The sequence below is a fragment of the Python bivittatus genome, unplaced genomic scaffold (assembly GCF_059951505.1).
Source record: "Python bivittatus isolate LINGU-HERP-01145 unplaced genomic scaffold, Pbiv_v1 ctg000080_np1212, whole genome shotgun sequence".
In the NCBI taxonomy this organism is placed as follows: Eukaryota; Metazoa; Chordata; class Lepidosauria; order Squamata; family Pythonidae; genus Python; species Python bivittatus.
In genome coordinates this window covers 2,777,167-2,789,743 of record NW_028277035.1, presented here as the reverse complement: position 1 = coordinate 2,789,743, position 12,577 = coordinate 2,777,167, and the positions used below count along the sequence as shown (strand labels likewise).

Below are 12,577 nucleotides of genomic sequence, written 5' to 3'. Positions count from 1 at the left end.
TGCATAGGTTTTATTCCTTTAATTTTGAGTGTGCTGCAACCTGAAGCAACAGATTTCTTTTTTATGGTGTTCAGCTATCATTCTCAATGTGTGGTGGACATCAGGAGTATCTTTCAATCCAGTAACTCTTTGGTTTAACTTGACAAATTCAAAGGCTTTGTTAAAAAGTCAAAGCCTCGCAGGGTTTCGTGAATTTCCTGTTTCCTCAAGTACAATTCTTATCAGTAAAATGCCATGTACAAATCACAGTAAGGCAAACTTCTTTTCTCAAAACAAAATATTGAGGGGTATGAGGTAGGATTTTAGGAATTTTCTGTGGCAGTAGCTCTTTAGACATACAGCTTCCAAAGATTTTGGGAACTTTTATTGGAACAGTTGAAATCTAAGCGTTGACATCCCCTCATCCATCTAAATCAATGAAACTCTACTCTTCATTCTTTAACATTGCATCTGATTTAATACTAAAATGAAATGGATATAAAACTATTATAAAACCATATTTCCCTATTGTCTGTGATAATAAGAGTGCTTGAAATTGCCATTTCCAGTACTGTCAATACAAAACAAACAAACTTGGACCTTCTTTCACACTTGCTTTAGTCCAAGTTCCAGGTAGTGTTTGAAGCAACGCCAGTGAATTCCAGCTTTGGTGCATGACTGCACTCTCCCACTCAGCAGCTGATACCAACTGCTTCCTGACATTTGCTGCAGATTTGTCCTGAGGCAAAACACAGCATCTGGTAACAACATGGCAGAACAGGATGGTTTTTCTGCATGCTTCTGCAATGCTTAGTTTTTGTTTCCCTGACTTAGCAAAGTATTTCACTATTATTAAAATTTGTGAAATTCAGGAGATGAACAAGCAAACTTATGTCCCTATTTGCATTATTCTAAGCACTTTGCTACATAGCTGTAAAATTGAGAGACAGCCACCTCAGTTCAGTCTGGAAGTACTGCAGCATACAAAGTCAGTTCAGATGTTTTTTTCAGCAAAAGCGTTGCAGAGCTCTTTCCAGCAGAAGCTGAAACACCGTCTAACGAATAACTCTAGGTCTGCAGACAGACTATGGCATACTTTGGGTGTCTTTAGTATGGTTTTCCAAATGGTTTCTAGCTGACTTATAATATATATTCTTAAAAAGCCATGCATTTTTCCCCTAGATTTGCTATTTAAATGACAGTGATGTAACAGATTTGTTATGTTAAAAATCAGTATGTTGGAGAAATTGTGTTAATATATTATGGATGTGAAATGGTTCTGAATGCAAGGCTGTCTTTTGATTTGCTAAGACTGTGAAATAAATACATGACCACATTCCTTTGCTTCAGTGGGTCACCATGTTTGGGGAGGGCAAATAATTCAGTTGCAGCTGTGCATTCTTCACAGGCCTTGATATGGAATGGACGGTAGGCAAAGGATGCTTTAATCCTCCGTGGCTTTCATCTATCCTGTGAGCTGGCTAATCCCCTTCATATCAAAAAATGACCCAGATTATGTTTAGATGTTCTTTGAAAGTCAGCTGTGGAAATGAATGCACATTTTCCAGTAGATCACAATTAAAAACACTGTATTTACTTGAAAGGAAGACTTTCTGGCTGACTGGTAATGGAGGCAGATACTTTTTTCCCTGCCTAATTTAGTAAGTCACTTCCTTTTGAATCAATGCAATATTGCCATTTTCTAGATTTATTTGGTATGTTTTACCTGTCCAGGCCTGAATGAGACAGGCAGAGTGGTTTGAGTTGCTGAGATTTAGAAGAGGCTGCCAGCTGAGAGCCCAGTTTTCCTTTTAAGGTAGTGCTTCCCAAGCTCAGCAACTTTAAGATGCATGGATTTCAACTAGAATGTTAGCAGTGGCCATGCTGGCTGGGGAATTCTGGAAATTGAAGTATCCCTATCTTAAAGTTGCTGAGGTTAGAAAATACTGGGGCTTTGGTTGCAATCCTCTCTGTGAGGGCAGAGAACTTGTGACTCCCTAAATGCTGTTGAGAATTACGGTCCTCCATTTCCCTTCCTGTTAGCCATGCTGCCTGGGAGTTTGTAGTACAGCAGGATTTGGAGGACCACAGGATCCCCACCCTGGTTGTCTGGCAGAAGAGCCATTGTACTCACAGAGACTGACTTTTGAATAAGCATAGATGCAATGACTACATTCTGTAGTAGGCTTTGCTTATAAATAGGCACCTGATCAATTAGTCCCCGCCTGCCCTCTACCTATCACTTTCACAGCAATTACTGTATGCTTGTTCCTCCTAAAACTTAATTGTAGGAGGAGAGCTGTGTTAATTCTTGGTGGCAAAAAATCTGGAGCAGCTTGCTAGCACCTTTTCCGATGAACCCATTTTATTAAATTAAAAGGCAGAGGGTTTCATGAGATGCAGCTCCCTTCCTCAGGACCCATGGGGCCAGCTTGGCACCTCCTAAGTACTGCTTCCATCTGGCTGGCTTGCATGGTAGCCCCAGAGTGACCTCTACATTTGCTCCAGAGGAAGGCAGACTCGCAGTGGGGGCTGCACTATCCATACAGCTCTTATCTGAAGCCAGACAAGAACGTTTGCATCTCATGGTTCTTTGATTTTGTTTCCCGGTATGAGTCATGTTGTGACATTTGCTCCAGTACACCGAAGGGTAAGTGGCCTATGATCCTATATAAGCACTAGTAAAGCCAGATTGTTCCTCCTGAGGCTGCTGATTGCCAACACCAAGGACACAAATAACTTGCCTGTTACTGTCTCTGCCATTCTGTAAGTGATCCCACAAGCAATGGTGTACACACCCAGAGAGATGAGAAGCAACAGCAGCACACCCAGAAGGCAGATCAGGATTGCATAAGACTCTTACCCTTCATTAACTGATTCATAATGAACTCAGTTTTCGGGGCTCACATAAGAACTAAATAATAAAATGATTACATAGCTTGTGTGCACACAAGCTAGGCTAAAGTGTGTGTGTGTGTGTGTGGTGCAACTATAGACACTGAATTTGCATAACATTAAATGTGTTGTGCACTTACAGGACCACAAGCTAGGCAACTGTGTATTATCCTAGTTAATTGTGCGAACCCAGACAATTTTTGAATACTGGCATCACCTGTATTTCGGGGAGCAATGGCGTTGGTAGCAATGTTTTCATTGCTGGGATCCGCTGCAAAATTTGTATGGCTGAAAGAATCACATTCTCAGGGCCAACTAAAGAAATCTGCAGATTACTTGGGATAGTTAGAGGCAATTTTGGGTGATTCCAGAAGCTTTATTTACACACACCCCATGCACATGTCTCCTCCCTACCAATAATCTCAGAGGGACGTTCATTGGTGTAGTATTGCCCGTGTGCCTGCCTCGCAGCAATTTGCCCAACCCTTTACAGTGAAACAAGTCAATAAAATCCACAGCTGTCAACCTCTCTTGCTGAAGAGAGGAGGGCACTTGATGCAGAACCAAGGTGAGTTTCGTCTTTCCTTTTCTTTCTATCACCACCAGCAAACGGTCCTGCCTGTTCCTGTACATCCCGGCTTTAAGCAGAGAGGCTATCCCTAAAGGGTAGATGCACTGAAAAGCCCGAAAAAAAGCGGAGCGGGTGTGCAGAGGCAGCAGGAAGGGAAGGGTGGGGTGTGCTTCAGTTTGACAGGCGCAGGGAACATTACTCAACCCAAGTGGTCAGATTAAATCAGCATGTGCCACAGGGTTCCACGAAACTGCTAGTGCTCGATGCGGGGGCGGGGAACACATGATGCCAGTCCTCTCCAGGGGAATAAATATAAATATACGGGTTAGTCCTCTTCAGGGCTACCTCAAAATTTACTTTCAGAGGCAGCTTGCTTCTGCCTGTCAAAGAGTAGGCCAAAACTAGAATGCTGCAGACACACTGCAAAACATATTTGTAGTCCAATAACATATGGTACGATTATCTCCTTATGACAAATTGATTAGGATCTTTTAATTTTTTTTTTAGAAGAATGTTCCTGGGCATCTCTTTATTTCCTGTGGCTTGAATCGGGGCAAAGGCTTTTAGCACACATTGTGTGATAAAATCAGCGCACCCACGTGGGACTGTGGCTTGGTTCATTGAATATGCTAAGCCATAAACAAGCAAACCACATTTGGCTTAGTTGGTCATGTGTACACATGTAACCTATGTTTATTATTAGCTACCTAACAATTATTTTGTGAATGTCCACAGTTAATAATTAGCCCTTCTTGCTATCTACCTTTCATTTCTCTTTGATGTCATTGCTTTTCTTCGTCAATTCACCTCAGCCAGGGCTGTGTCTATGTACACATACTATATTTAATTCTAACACAGGATAAAACTTTCCTTCATGGTCTGCGGTCCATGAAAGGTTATAGATTAATCCAAATGTTAGATTATGTGAAAATCTTGATATAAACTTCACAGGCCTGGCTTATATAACATGTTAAACCTTAATATATTTTGTTTTCTGGTGAAATAATCAAATTTCTGGTACTGCTGTGAAGTGTTCATCTAAAAGCCCATATCTGAGAGTGGCTGGTTGCAATCAGTATTATTTTCCCTTTAAGTCATATAGCAGGGAACAACATTAGTTGACAAAAACCCGAATGTCCTTCCCTGCCAGCTGATGTACCTTGAGCTATGGTAATAATCTTGCGTGGATATGATATATCCAAAGGTTATGATCATCTTGGATACCAGCTTCATTTCCTGCTAGAACCATTTTCAGATAGTTCATGACAGATTAGAATTCAACAGAAGTGATTTTCATTATGTTGTGAACTAGCTACAAATGACAAACTCCTTTCTGCCATGGAACTGCTAAAGGCACAGAACCCCTTTCTGGAAAAATGCTGATAATCAGAGAGCAATTCTTGCCCCCTCCCCATACAATTATTTTTCCCGTGAATAATGGAGCTCCATGCACCTTCCACAGTTACAAATTATGTCTCTATTTCATATGCAATTTCTCATGTGATCTGGGATAACTATGCAAATAGCAAACATAAAACTTCTTTGGACTTGCTGTTTTTGGATCTTGAGTAAGAATAGTAACTCTACCAAAGAAGTTTGCTAACTACCAAGAAAAAAAAATGATGTGCTTGTGTGCCTTTAGCAAACGCTTAATCTTCTTTCATAGCATGGAGGTAAGTGTTGACCTGTGAATATCTACTGATGAGCAGCTTCTAGAAGCACAGGAACAGAGGCTTGTGGATATGTTAAAGCAGATGAATTTACCTGGAATTATTTACTCTGATTGGCAGCAGCTTTCCAGAGGGTTTTTTTTTCCAGAAATGGAAAATACCAAGAATTTGAATAGAGATTTATCTGAATGCAGTGTAATCAAGAGCTTTACAATTAAACATATGGATCTTTCCCTGTTGTTTTTTAGATAAGGAATAATGCATTTTTAATAACCCTTCATGCCAACATTTACATCTGGAAAAATCCTGACTGAATTGAAGTAAGAATTGAATTGTTCAAGGGACCCTGACTTGATTACCAATATTTGATTTCAACAGAGCTACCATATTTGCACTTTACTTTTCAGCATATCTTTGCTGCCATCTAGCAGCCACCTGGATTTTTGCAGCCAAGATATAGTAGCCCTAATTTCAGATCTACTAGTCAATCAATCAGTCAATTTTATTACGGTCACCGACCAGTACAGATCTACTAGTCCTCAAAACAGGACCAGATAGAGCCAAGAAAAAGTCTGAAAGGAAATTGTTGAAAAAGAGGTCATGCACGGGCCAGAGGAAAACTTTGATCATTATGTTGTGAACAAGCTACAAATGACAAACTCTCTTTTGATTCAAGAGGAGATCAAAGATGGAAACAGGCATGTTGCCTGGAATTATGGATTTAGGGCTGATCATAAAGTTATTTATTGTTGCAGATATTTAAAAATTGTTTTTATATGCTGTAGGCTGCCCAAAGTCACTATGGTGAGGTGGATGGCCATACAAAGAATGAATGAATGAATGAATGAATGAATGAATGAATGAATGAATGAATGAATGAATGAATGAATTCTGGATCAGGAGGCTAGTATAGATATTATTAGCCATTCTCATCCCAATTTTGGTTACTGATTATCATCTGGTATTTGGGGTGCATGTTGGGGCACTCTGATACTGACTGGTGGGGGGGGCTTGCCCATTCATCCCAGGGTTGCCTCATGTCATGATGAATCTCTAAGCAGAGAAGTCAGATGGGGCACCGCAGTGAGCCTGGAAAGTATCATGTGGAGGGCACAGTCCTCAAGAGCTGCCTTGCTTTCCTCAAAGGGGGAAGCCTCCTCCTTTGAAAGCAGAAAAGAACTGCATCATCAATAAGCCTCTGTCTGGGAAATATGTTTTCAGTGTAAACAGGGTGGGCCCAGTAAAATTAAGCACACTTCTGGCTATTCCAGGACAAGGTGTTATCTGCTTGGTTTTGGTCATATGAATGTAGTTGTAGGTACTTGCTTTTTGCAAACTCATACTTTGGATTTGGAGGTGTGATCTGCAATTTCCTTCTAACTTTCTTTTTTCTTTTCTCTTTTGATTCAAGAGGAGACCAAATGACTGCCAATTGATTTGCATTCGTTCATTTCTTGGCTGATAGTAGCAACAGACACCATACAGGACCATAATTGGTGGACAGCTGGCAAAATCCAAAGGCAAACTTCCTGTCAAGAAAGATGGCTAGCTGTCTGTTTTACACTAATCAGCTGATAACAAAATAAGCAATTGATTTATGTTTCCGCCCTCCACAGAATGGGATTATACGATCCATAACAAGCTGCTCCTACCAGTCCCCCAGGGAACGAGACAGCTGGTGACCAGGCTTAGTTGAACGTATCAGAGAGGCTCTTGCTGCTGCTTGCAGTAATGCTGGGATAGATCCCTGTCATCCTTTTCGGTAAGTGTCAACTAACTGGATAATTGGAGAGGGTGGGTGCATTTTACAATAGCTCAGCTCATTTGGACATTTCTAGAGAGATGGATGGATGTTTGGAAAGAGGGGAGAAAATCTTTGTCTTATGTGAACCAATAATGGCCAGAGGCTACTTTTTATGCCATAGCATTAAGTCAAGTCTGGGTATGATGCATTAATCAGAATCCTCTGTCACATGTAAGTTGTATGTATCACCTGAGGGGATGGAGGATCAGGTGGCTTATCATGGGCAACATATCATTTTCACATAGCAGCAAATGCAGATGTAACAGGTTAAACCTGTTGACTGATCCAGTCTGGGAAAATGTGCATTCCTAGAGTGTTTAAGGCTTCCTGTCTTGGGGGTCCCTCTAGAAGAATAACAACTACAGAACGGTCAGTTTCAGAAGGAAAAGGTGGGAAGGGAAGGGACTGAACAGAGCGCTCTTTTTCCCTGGGCTTGACAATCCTCTGGCTTTCCAGAAGTCAGAGGAAAAACCAATCTGCTGCTGTCAGGTGTGGTTTAGCAGCTGTGCAACTATTCTGACCCCCATGGAGATCACAATGGCAGCTGTAAGCAAGACTTGTGGGGGGGGGGCATGGAGCCTCTGCTTTGGAGGACGTGTTCACCTTAAGCTGCTGGTCTTGGAGGAAGGTTCTCTCTCTGGAGGTCTCCGGCTCCTTAAGAACTGTGTGCAAGAGCAAGCTGAAGGGAGGCCAAATATTCAGTTTCATATGGAAAGAGTCCTACTGTTGTTCTGCAAGATTGGCAGGAACTAAAATACAGTTCCCATCAGTTTTCATTCAACATGATTGCTTATAGTACATATTAGTTGCAGTTTGGTTTTCACAGACTACTCAGCCAAGAAAATTAGAAGTACTAAGTGATATCTTATAGGCATGACATGTGTATGTGTGCACGTGTGTGTACTTTTTAGTTAATCTTGACTCCATGTGACTACATGGAGAAGTCCCTGCAACTTTCTTGGCAACATTTTCAGAAGTGATTTGCCCTGGCCTCCTTCCTCGGGCTGAGAGAGAGGGACTGGCCCAAGGTCGCCCAGCTGGCTTTGTGCCTAGGCGGGACTAATGCTCACCGTCTCCCACTCTCTAGCCTGATGCCTTAACCACTGCACCAAACTGGCTCTCTGTAGATAGGTTAGACAGTGTCCAAAGAAATAACTACAAGCCTTTGTATTACAGGGCTTTTGAGAGAGGATTGAGGGGAGATTTGCCTATCACTCTTCCTAGTTCCTCATCTCCAAGACAGGTCTGTCTAGATAATGTTTTGAGAAGCTGTCACTCTCGTTTTCTGTTCTGTATTCCTGCAAATGGGCAGAATGAAGAAGAATGGTACTGTGTTGTGAAAACATAGGGATTCTAAGGAGGCGGGGAATTAATTAGCCAAGCCTTCTGTCTCAATCGTACTTTCTAACATTACTTCCTATTTTCCTCTTCTTTTTTTTTTTGCAATATTTAAGCTCCTTTAAATCTGCTTAGAAATCATACATTGTGATTTTTCAGCAGTAGAATTTTGGAATCTGCCAATGGAATGTTTACATGTTTCCAAGATACTCCTATCAATCCCATTTTTGTACTCCTGTACTTGTCTTTGGCCAGGCTTGTTCTGAGCTAATGGGGCCAGGTGCAATTTGACATCAACGACTTTAATGGACAAAATTGTTGCCCTGAGGCTCAAAAAAGGAGGTAGTAGATTATATTTCTTTGCTAGCAGCAACCAAACCTGCCTGTTTTTTTGACCCAAAGCTCCTTGCAAGCTGTATGAATACAATGCTGTTCTGTTCCAGCTGAAACTTAACATAGAAATGGTGCCTTTAGCTTTCTTAGACCAAATAGGTCCCCTTTATACAAAAGTAAGTATTCAGGTAGGTGCAATCCTTCCCCAAAACTTTGGAAGACATCAGTTTGCTTCTGGATCTTCATAAAAGAAGAACAAGAGAAATTCAATTGGCTTTTCTTGGAGAAGAAAGCAATTCCAATAAATCCATTTTAATTTAACTACATATACATCAAATTCATGGGCTTGAAACAGAGCCCAAAGTGATTTATAAGTGAGAAATACTTAGAAAGTTATTATAAATTTAAATTTTATATTATTATAAATTATTTAAATTTCATAATATAAAATTATTATATTTGAATAATTCATTATGTATCTTCATCTTCATTAACACTTTAGCATTTTCATACACTTTAATATTACAAGATTTTATTATAACATTATTTTTGCGCTGTTGAAACATGTAACCCTAACTTGATTGCTTAGCAAAATAGCCCCCCCCGACTATATAATTAGCAGCTGTTAGCTTGGTTTAATGCTAATATTCAGTGATTTGCAAACTGAACTTTCTTTCCATACCAACACACACACAGAGTGTAATGGGCTGTGAAAATAACCTTGGGAAACAGGAGGAAGAGCTGCAGCCAGGGCAATGGACTGACAAGAGATATCTCAGCCCACAGAAGGAGTGGGGATGGAGAAAGTGTTTCCCTAGTTCTAAGGAAAGGGAAGGGAAGGGAAGGGAAGGGAAGGGAAGGGAAGGGAAGGGAAGGGAAGGGAAGGGAGGGGAGGGGAGGGGAGGGGAGAAGTGCTTTCAGACTTGCAGGTTTGTGTTACTGTAACCTTACAATAAGGGTTGTGTTAGTACTTTTGGTTTTGGTTTCCTGTCTAGACTACCTTGAAGGGCTGACCTCCAGACACACAAACTACAACAGTTGGCTAGCTATTGTAAATATATTTATTGGATAAATATGTTAAATATTGTTTTGTTCTTCATTTCTTTGTACTATCTTCTCTCAGTCATACTTCCTTCAAATGGAAAGAATTTTAAGCAGCTGTCCAGCTCTTGAAAGCCGTGGGTTCACCTGGGCACACACAATCCAGCCTCTATATTTACAGGTGAATGTCCACCATAAAGGTGGCTAATGATATATAAATCAACACAATTCATTTCAAAATTAGACATACTCTGAAATTGTATATTGGTTTTATGGTTATGAATAATACGACTTTCAGGAGATTGGATATTGCTTCCTGTGAAGATGTAGTGAAGCAGTGCTAAATGTTTTGTTTCTTATAAATGGCTTTTATTCAACATCTGCTGTTTATTGTGAAATGTAGTGATTTTGTTTTTTACACTGCAATGTTGTTGGTTTTTTTGAGTATCATTGACATTTGCGTAATGATCCCATTTAACCTAACTGCTCCCAGATCAGCCCTCTAACTTTGGGCTAAAAAGAAGAACTGAATCATTTTGAAACATCTCCCACATATGTCTGAGAATACAGTATATAAAGCTGAATTCCTGTATTTCTAGATAACTATTTCAAGCAGAATCTAAGGAAGTTCAGAACTACAGGACAATCAACACAAGAGAGGTAAGCCAAGACTTTTGTAAATCCCACAAATTTTTCAAAGTTTGTATATCAGGCTATTGTGGTGTAAGAGAGGATCCTTCTTTATAAGGTGTTCCAAAGTCCATACAGGGTGTTCTAACAGTAATTATGCCAGCAAGGGAATATTCATAATGGACTGGTAGAATTATAAAAAAAAAAAAAAGAAGTCTAATCTTATGCCTCAGTCACGTAGAAGTGGGGCTTTTCAGCAGCAGATTGGTGAATTTGGAAGGGTACCACAGCACCCATATTCAATTGTCTTCAATGGAATTAACATCCATTTACATATTCTTGATAATCCTGCACGTGAGCAGGGATCTGCCCTGAGCAATGATTAATGAAGTACTGTAGGTCTCATAACTATAGCAGATTTATATGGAAATGCATGATGGGGATGGGCAAAGCCTAGCAGCTAGCTAGCTACATCCTATTGGGAGGCGAGTCCAAGAGCATGTGTTCTGTGTTTATGTGTATGTGCCTGGGAGGAAAAAAGAAGGAATTGACTTGAGATTAGCACCCTCTCAGACAAAAAGCAGGCAGGGTGACAAAGTGGGGACACAGAGGAAATCTTTAACTCTCCACATCAGACTGTCCCCTTGTGGTCAGTAGGTCATGTATTGCTAAAGCGTCAGTGCCACTGGAGTCCTCCTCCAATCAGTGCAGTGCAATATAGTGAAGGCTTATGAGACTTGGCCCAACACATCTAGAGGGAAGGCTGATTTAGGCCTAATCTGGGCAGAGAGGAAGATCAGAATGAGTGCGCAGTCCTTGGCAGCTGAATGCCTTTTATTCACTTCTGTTACTCACTTGCACGCACTCTCTGGTCAGTGGGCACTTGAGTGAGAAAACAGGAGCTGCAAGAGCCAAGGGACTCCGGTGAGGCCTGAGGTGGTACTGGAAAAGATGTTGACTTGTGACGTGGTCTATTCCTGGAAGAACTAATGCAAGATGAGAGGAATTAGTGTCTAACACACATCATACTGCAAAGGCTGTGTATAAATGCACACTAGATGTACAGAAGCCAGAAACAAAGGGATCCAAAGAAACTAAAGGACACTAATCCATTCTCCAGATTTTAAAGACAGAGAAGGCCTTTCATAGGGGAGATTGTGCCACAGATTTGAGAGAAATGGTGCTCAGATGTTCTGACTGCAAGTGTATGAAAGAGAGAGATCAGCTGCTTCCAAATAAGCACACAAATAGATTCTTGATGGAAGGCTATAAGAGTTAGTACCAAAGTTGCTCTTTGGGTACTTGCTGGTTTGCTTCTTATTGTTTAGAAACTTGTGCATAGTAAGGCTGAAGACCCACACTGAGAAATTATCTTTTGTTTTGCTTATGCATGCACACATGGGCATGTACATACTTGGGTATGTGTATATAGGAATGTATGTATGTACATATTGTAGTTGGCTCTTCCCAAAAGGAATTAGGCACCTGAAATAAGGCCACTGGATGACAAGCTGTGGAAGCAATAAGAGAGAAGCAAGAATGTTTTGTCTCTTTTATCAACATGGAGTAGGCCTGAGCCTTGGCACATACGTGTGTTTGGTCAGATTCAAATTTTGTTGTTCTCCACCTATGCTCTAACCATCATTTCCAATGCTTCATCTCCCAGAGCAGTGGTTCTTAAACTGGGGTAATTTGGGCATATCCTGGGGGTAGTGAAGCAATTTGCAATTGCTTGTTTGTGAGTTGAGGATCCAGTTTGGGGCTTTTTCAACAACTGAGTCTGGTTTTTTGTGGAAGTAATGACATTACTTGAGACTGGGAAAAGGGGTACTTAGGACAGTCAGATTATGGGGGGAAACATCAAGAACCTGCCTGAAATCATCCAGATCCATGAGTTGGTCCAGCCCTGTGGAGATCATGGGTGGCCACTGATTACATCTGGAGCAGGAAATGCTCTGACCATGACAAAGGGGTGATGGTACTACCCTCATATTCAGATCATATAGCAACTACTCTGAAGTGAAAACAGGATCTAATCTCTGTGTATCAGATCAGCGATTACCTAGATAGGCTCACGGTTGCCATGGAGACCATGGGCTCTACTAGACCAAGCCTCCAATGTATAGAGGTTGAAATCTCTCAACACCAACAGACAGGGGAACTCCACCACCAACCCAGTGACCAGATGCAGAAATGGAGTGCCAATATGAAATCTTATAGACAGTGGAGATGAACTGAAGATTAAATGTCCCTTACAAGGATAGGTCACCCCCTTGTTCTAATATACTGGCAGAGACATAAGGATTTTTATATGCT

At 40.9% G+C, this 12,577-nt stretch overlaps 1 protein-coding gene across 3 annotated transcripts in view; it reads left to right on the top strand.

The window, feature by feature from the left end:
* The first annotated feature begins 3,144 nt into the window (after positions 1 to 3,144).
* Positions 3,145 to 12,577, top strand: part of UNC13D (unc-13 homolog D) — a 60,090-nt gene continuing 50,657 nt past the window's right edge. The window contains exons 1-3 of one of the 3 annotated variants that reach the window (XM_088133357.1): positions 3,145 to 3,442; positions 6,732 to 6,877; positions 10,231 to 10,291. The gene's annotated coding sequence lies outside the window, so the exon portion shown is untranslated. Of the gene's footprint in view, positions 3,443 to 6,451; positions 6,878 to 10,230; positions 10,292 to 12,577 lie in introns of those variants that run through there. The other 2 variants (XM_088133362.1, XM_088133358.1) reach the window with 2 other exon arrangements.